At 21.3% G+C, this 8,050-nt stretch overlaps 1 pseudogene; it reads left to right on the top strand.

The window, feature by feature from the left end:
* Positions 1–7,454: 7,454 nt before the first annotated feature.
* LOC126016749 (uncharacterized) lies at positions 7,455–7,831 on the top strand (annotated as a pseudogene).
* The last annotated feature ends 219 nt before the right edge of the window (positions 7,832–8,050 follow it).

The raw sequence follows: 8,050 nt of genomic DNA, 5'->3' as shown, positions 1-8,050 counted from the left end.
CCTGCTGCCCCCGGGGTCGGGAGGGTCTGCGGCCTCACCCTCCGCAGAGAAGGGCCTTCCAGCTGCCTGGCCCTACTGCTGCCCCATCTAAAAGACGGCGAGTCTGCGTGGGCTCAGAGTCTCCCCCCGCGGAGCAGACCCCTCGGTCTGAGAAGACCCGCATCCAGTATAGGGGTGTGACCGTGGAGCTGGATGGCCACACGCTCCCCCTGGACAGGTTGCAGCCTGTGGTGGTCCTGAGGAGGATCAAGATCCCCGGCCTCCCTTAGGATGGGGGTGTGGGCCACTCCCTCCGCAGCCTCCCCTGGAGCCTTGGCTGCTCCTCTTGGCCCTTAGATAGGGCTGTTAGTTATTTAATTTTATTTATTTTATATTATTAATTATTTTGTTTTTATTTTATTATTTATATTATATTATATAATTTTATATATTTTATTATATTATTCTTTTATTTTATTACATTATTTTAGTTTATTATTTTATATTAATTCTTTATTTTATTTTTATTTCTTTTTATTGCATTATTTTATTTTATATTTTTAATTTAATTTTATTTTATGTCATTATTTTGTTTTATTTAGTTTATTATTTTATATTATTTTATTTTTATTTTATTTTATGATTTTTTAAATTTCATTTTATTTTAGTTTCGTTTATTTCATTATTTTAGTTTATTATTTTATTATTTTAGTTTACTATTTTTTATTTTATTTTATTTATTTTATTATATTATTTTTTATTTTATTTCATGTTTTATTTTATTAATATTTTTATTTATTTATTTTTTATGTATTTTATTTTATTTCACTTTATTTTACTATTTTATTTTATTTTATTTCATTATTTTGATTTATTTGTTTATTTTAGTTTATTATTTTATTTCATTTATTTCACTTATTTATGGGACGCCGGGATTTGAACCAACCACCTTAGGTGCCAGATTGGCTGTTTGCAAGGCAAATGCCACTGTACTATCTTTATTTTATTTTACTTATTTTATTATGTTATTATATTATTTCTTTAATTTTATTATATTGTTTTAATTTAGTTTATTATTTTATTTTGTTTTATTGTATTGTATTGTATTGTATTTATTATATTATATTATTTTATTTTATTTTATTATTTTGTTTTAATTGATTTATTTTATTTTATTATTTTATGATTGTATTTTATTTCATTATTGTAATTTTTTATTATTTTATTTTATAACATTTTATTTTTATTTTATTTACTATTTTATTTTATTATTTTAGCTATTTATTTTTTATGTTATGTTATTGTATTTTTTTATTATTTTATTATTCTCTTTTATTTTATTTCATTATTTTACTTTGTTTTATTATTTTAGTTTATTTTATTATTTTATTTTATTTTATTTTCATATTGCATTATTTTATTTTATATTATTTGTTTCATTGTATTTTATATTTATTATTTTATTTTACTTATTATATTTTTTTTTTTTTTTTTTTTTTTTTTTATTTATTTTTTTTTTTTTTTTTTTATTTTTATTATATTTATTTATTTTATTATTTTAGTTATGTATTTATTTTTATTTTACTTTATTTATTTATTTTATTATTCTCTTTAATTTTATTTTATTAGTTTACTTTGGTTTATTATTTGATTTGATTTGATTTATTTTTATTATATTATTTACTTTTTATTTCATTATTGTATTTCATTTTATTATTTAATTGACTTAATTTTTATATATTTTATGTTATTTATTTATTTTTATTTCATGATTTTTTATTTTGTTATTTACTTTAGTTTATTATTCTGTTTATTTTTATTATTTTATTATTTTCTTTTTTATTTCATTTTTTGTTTTATTTTATTATTTAATTATATTTTAAATTTCATTTATTTTATTATTTTCTTTTAATTTCATGATTTTATTTTATTATTATTTTCGTTAATTATTTTATTTTATTTTGTTACTTATTTTATTTTTTCATTTTATTATTTTATTATATTTTAATTTAATATTATATTTATTGTATTTTTATGATATTATTTTTTAGTTTTATTTCATTATTTATTATTTTGGTATATTATTTTTATTTATTGTTTCATTACATTTTATTTATTTTATATTTTTAGTTTTTCTTTTATTTAATTTTTTATTATTATAGTTTATTATTTTACTCTATTTATTTTTATTTGATTATATATTTATTAATTTATTATATTTATTTTATTTCATTATCTTTTTTATTTTAGTAGTTTATTATTCTATTTTATTTATTTTACTTATTTTCTTTTTTATTTGAATATTTTCTTTTATTTTATTTCGTTATTTTATTTCATTATTTCAGTTTAGTACTTTTATTTTAGCTTATTATTTATTTATTAAATTATTTATTTCATTTCTTTATTGTATATTATGATTTTAGTTTTTATTTAATTTATTTTATTTTTATTGCATTTATTTCATTATATTATTTTCTTTTATGTTTTTTCATGATATTGTTTTAGTTAATTATTATAGCTTACTTATATATTTTTAGTTTTATTTTATTTAATTATTTTATTCAATCATTTTATTAATTTCTTTTATTTCATTATTTTATTTTATTTTTTATATTTATTTTTTATTTAATTATTTATTTTATTTTGTTACATTATTTTACTTTTTATTTTTATGTTATTTTTTAATTCATTTCATTTTATTTATTTTATAATTTTCTTTCAATTTCTTTCATTATTTTATTTTTATTATAGTTTTGTATTTTATTTATTTTATTTTATTATTTTCTTTATTATATCATTATTTTATTTTACATTATTTTATTATTTTATTTCATTATTTTGTTTTATTTTATTTATTTTAGTTTATTACTTTATTTTTAATTTTATTTTATTTATTTATTTATTTATTTTTTTGGTTTTTTGGGCCACACCCATTTGACGCTCAGGGGTTACTCCTGGCTATGTGCTCAGAAATCGCCCCTGGCTTGGGGGGACCATATGGGACGCCAGGGGATCGAACCGCGGTCCTTCCTTGGCTAGCGCTTGCAAGGCAGACACCTTACCTCCAGCGCCACCTACCCGGCCCCTGATTTTATTTTTATATAATTTTATTTGTTTCATTACTGTAATTTATTATATAATTTTATTCTCTTTATTATAGTTTATTTCATTTTATTTATTTTAGTTTATTATTTTAGTTATGTATTTATTTTTATTTTACTTTACTTCTTTATTTTACTATTCCTTTTTATTTTAGTTTAATTTAGTTTATTATTTGATTTCATTCATTTTTCATTATTATTTTATTTTATATTTATTATTTTATTTTGGTATTATTTTATTTGATTTAATTATTATATCATATTATTTTTACTTAATTATTTTATTTCATTATTATATTTTATTAGTTTATTATTATATTTATTTTTATTATTTTATTATTTTCTTTTTATTTCATTGTTTTGTTTTAGTTTATTATTTTATTTTATTTTATTTTGTGATTTTATTTTATTTTATTATTTTTTATTTTATTTTAATTTAATTATATTATGTTTATTGTATTTTTACGATATTATTTATTATTTCATTTCATTATTTTATTGTATTTGTTATTTTAGTTTATTTTTATATTTATTTCATTTTTTATTTAATTATTTTATTTTGTTACTTTATTTTACTTCATTTCATTTTATTTATTTTATTATTATCTTTTATTTTAGTTTATTATTTTCTTTTTATATCATTATTTTATTTTACATTATTTAATTTCATTATTTTGTTCTATTTGATTTATTTTATTATTGTAGTTTATTATTTTATTTTTAATTTGATTTTATTTTTATATAATTTTATGTGTTTCATTATTGTATTTTATTTTATTATTTTATTTTCTTTATTTTAGTTTATTTCATTTTATTTATTTTAGTTTATTATTTTAGTTATGTATTTATTTTGATTTTACTTTACTTCTTTACTTTACTATTCCTTCTTATACTAGTTTAGTTTAGTTAATTATTTTATTTGATTTTATTCATTTTTCATTATTATATTATTTTCTGTTATTATTTTATTTGATTTAATTTTTATATTATTTTCTGTTATTGTTTTATTTCATTATTTTATTTTATTAGTTTATTAGTTTATTTATATTTATTATTTTATTTTATTTTTACTTTAGTTTAGTTTATTATTTTAGTTTGTTGTTTTATTTATTTATTATTTATTTTATTTCATTTCATATTTTATTTTATTATTTTATTTCATTATTCTATTTTATTAGTTTATTATTTTATTTATTTTTATTATTTTATTTTATTTTTAGTTTAGTTTAGTATATTATTTTAGTCTGTTATTTTAGTTTGTTGTTTTATTTATTTATTATTTATTTTATTTTATTTCATATTTTATTTTATTATTTTATTTTGTTTATTGTATTTAATTTTATTTCATTTTATTTTTTTTTCATTTGGTTTATTTGATTTATTATTTTAGTTTATTATTTTAGTTTGTTTATTTATTTATTTATTTAGTTTGTTTATTGTATTTTATTTTATTTCATTTTATTATTTTGTTTTTATTTGATTTTTTATTATTTTAGTTTATTATTTTAGTTTGTTATTTTATTTATTTATTATTTTATTTATTTTATTTTATTTTATTATTTTATTTTGTTTATTGTATTTTATTTTATTTCATTTTATTTATTTTATTTTATTTCATTATTTTGTTTTATTTGATTTTTATTATTTTAATTTGTTATTTTAGTTTGTTATTTTACTTTTTATTATTTATTTATTTATTTATTTATTTTTTTTGGTTTTTGGGCCACACCCGGTAACGCTCCTGGCTATGCGCTCAGAAGTTGCTCCTGGCTTGGGGGACCATATGGGACACCAGGGGATCGAACCGCGGTCCATCCAAGACTAGCGCAGGCAAGGCAGGCACCTTACCTTTAGCGCCAACGCCCGGCCCCCCTTATTATTTATTTATTTTATTTTATTTCATTATTTTATTTTATTATTTTATTTTGTTTATTGTATTTTATTTTATTTCTTTTTATTTATTTTATTTTATTTCATTATTTTGTTTTATTTGGTTTTTATTATTTTAGTTTATTATTTTACTTTGTTATTTTATTTATTTTTTATTTATTTATTTATTTGATATCATTATTTTATTTTATGACTTTATTTTGTTTATTGTATTTTATTTTTTTTCATTTTATTTATTTTATTTTATTTCATTATTTTGTTTTATTTGATTTTTTATTATTTTAGTTTGTTATTTTAGTTTATTTTATTTATTTATTATTTATTTATTTATTTTATTATTTTATTTTGTTTATTGTATTTTATTTTATTTCATTTTATTTATTTTAATTTTTTCATTATTTTGTTTTATTTGATTTATTATTTTAGTTTATTATTTTAGTTTGTTATTTTAGTTTCTTATTTTATTTATTTATTTTATTTTATTTCATTATTTTAGTTTATTATTTTATTTTGTTTATTGTATTTTATTTTATTTCATTTTATGTTTTTTCATTTTGTTTTATTTGATTTATTATTTTAGTTTATTATTTTAGTTTGTTATTTTAGTTAGTTATTTTATTTATTTATTATTTATTTATTTTATTTTATTTCATTATTTTATTTTGTTTATTGTATTTCATTTTATTTCATTTTATTTTATTTTATTATTTTGTTTTATTTGATTTTTATTATTTTAGTTTATTATTTTAGTTTGTTATTTTAGTTTCTTATTTTATTTATTTATTATTTATTTCTTTATTTTAGTTTATTATTTTATTTTGTTTATTGTATTTTATTTTATTTCATTTTATTTATTGTATTTTTTTCATTATTTTGTTTTATTTGATTCATTATTTTAGTTTATTATTTTAGTTTGTTATTTTAGTTTGTTATTTTATTTATTTATTATTTATTTATTTTATTTTATTTCATTATTTTATTTTATTATTTTATTTTATTTATTTTATTTTATTTCATTATTTTGTTTTATTTTGTTTTTTATTATTTTAGTTTGTTATTTTAGTTTGTTATTTTACTTTTTATTATTTATTTATTTTATTTTATTTCATTATTTTATTTAATTTAATTATTTTAGTTTATTTATTTTTATTAATTTAATTTAATTTATATTTTATTTTATATTTTGCTTCTGGCTACACCCAGTGTAGTTCAGGAGTTACTCTGGTTCTTTGCTGAAAAACTGCTTCTGGCTTGGAGAACGGTATGGAATGGAATGCCTGTGGATCAAGCCATGGGGTGTCCTAGGTGTTCACGTGCAACTCTAATGCAATAACACTCTTAGCAATGCTCCAGCTCACGGAAGGTTAGTAATGTGGAGTCTGTGTGTTTGTGAGGTGTGTGTGTGTGTGTGTGTGGGTGTGTGTGTGTGTGTGTGTGTGTGTGTGTGTGTGTGTGTGTCTGTTTGTGTGTGTGTGCGGGCGCGCCTCAGAGATAGTGCTCAGTTGTCACTCCTAGCTATATATACACTCAGAAATCGCTCCTGGTTTGGCTGACCATATAGCACTCCATTGGATCGAATCACAGTGCTCTTATATTCCTGCATGCATGGCACATTCCCTACTGTATACTCCACCACTACAATCATTGAAAAAAAAATTTTTTTTTTTTGCTTCTTTTGTCCACACCTGGTAGCGCTCAGAGGTTAATCCTGGCTATGGGCTAAGAAATTACTCCTGGCTTTGGGCCAGAGCTGTGGCACAAGCAGGAAGGCATCTGCCTTGCCCACACTACCCTAGAAAGAAGAGCGGCTCAATATGACCCTGGTCTCCCCTACGGTCCCTCAAACCAGGAGACATTTTTAAGCACAGAGCCAGGAGTAACTTCTGAGTGACATCTTGCATGGCCCATAGACTCCAAAATAAGAAATTGCTCCTGGCTTGGGGGGGGGGGGGGGCACCACATGGAAAGCCTGGAATTGAAAAAAAGGTATGCCTTAGGTTATTGCGTGCCAGGCAGCCGCCCTACAGCTTCTCCACCGCTCAGCCCAAAGATTACTATTTTTATTGGAACAATTTGTTTTCAGGTTCATGGTCATGGATTCAACAACCAGTTTTCATATACAACTAAAAGAGTCTAAAGCATAAGTTCTTTTTCTGCTCTAAATTTGAGTCTACAAAGGTAGAGTGCTAATATATGAAGGGGCAAAGGCACATTCTTACTACCAAGTAAGCTTCAGACTTTCTATTCAATTAATACTACTCATGTTTTGGTTCCTATATATCACCTAAGACTCAGGTTACAATTCAAACTCTAATTCAATAGGTCTAAGAATTGATGGAATAATTAATTAGATGGAGGACACTTTTACTTCTTGCCCAGTAAAAAGAGAGAAGGATTATGATTTTTATATGATGTGCTTTCATGATGTTACATAATAAAAATGAGCTTCTATTTCAGAATGCTTAAGGAATCTGAAAAATATTGATGTATAGTAAAAAAAAATACATAAACTAGGGGCAGTGCAACCTGGGGTGTGGTGCTAAGTGTGTGAGCATGAGTGTGCAAGGCAAGTATGTTGGCCCACCCCAGCGACCCTACCCACCTACTCCTTGATCTTATTGGATCAGGTAAAACCCCCACCCTCAGCTCCACCAGTGTTGATCCGGGATGAGAAAAATTTCCCTCCTGCGAACCCCCTGCTTGGGCCCTGTGCAGTGAAACCTTCTGGAGGCTACTTCAGTCCCAGCCCAGAGTTGGTTCCGAAAAGGTCTTGTGTTCGGAAGTGATGAACTGATCAGATAAACGAGACCTGGAGGTTCGCCTCCCGGGTTACTGATTTATCAAAGAGGTTTCTGATCTGAGCCTTGAATGAAAAAAAAATACATAAAATATATGTGTATAAGAGAAAAATTAATGGAGTATTTAGATACTGCTTGCACTAATCTTGAGAGAATCTCTCAATCACTACTCAGATGCTCAATGGGCCTCATTGACAATTCTTGGTCAAGTTTTTCTACATTTCAATACAAAAATATAAGGAATAATCCTTTATTTGAGCACAGAGCTTCATTCAAGAAATT

Source organism: Suncus etruscus, chromosome 8 (assembly GCF_024139225.1).
Source record: "Suncus etruscus isolate mSunEtr1 chromosome 8, mSunEtr1.pri.cur, whole genome shotgun sequence".
NCBI lineage: Eukaryota > Metazoa > Chordata > Mammalia > Eulipotyphla > Soricidae > Suncus > Suncus etruscus.
This window is presented reverse-complemented; position numbering and strand designations above follow the sequence as displayed.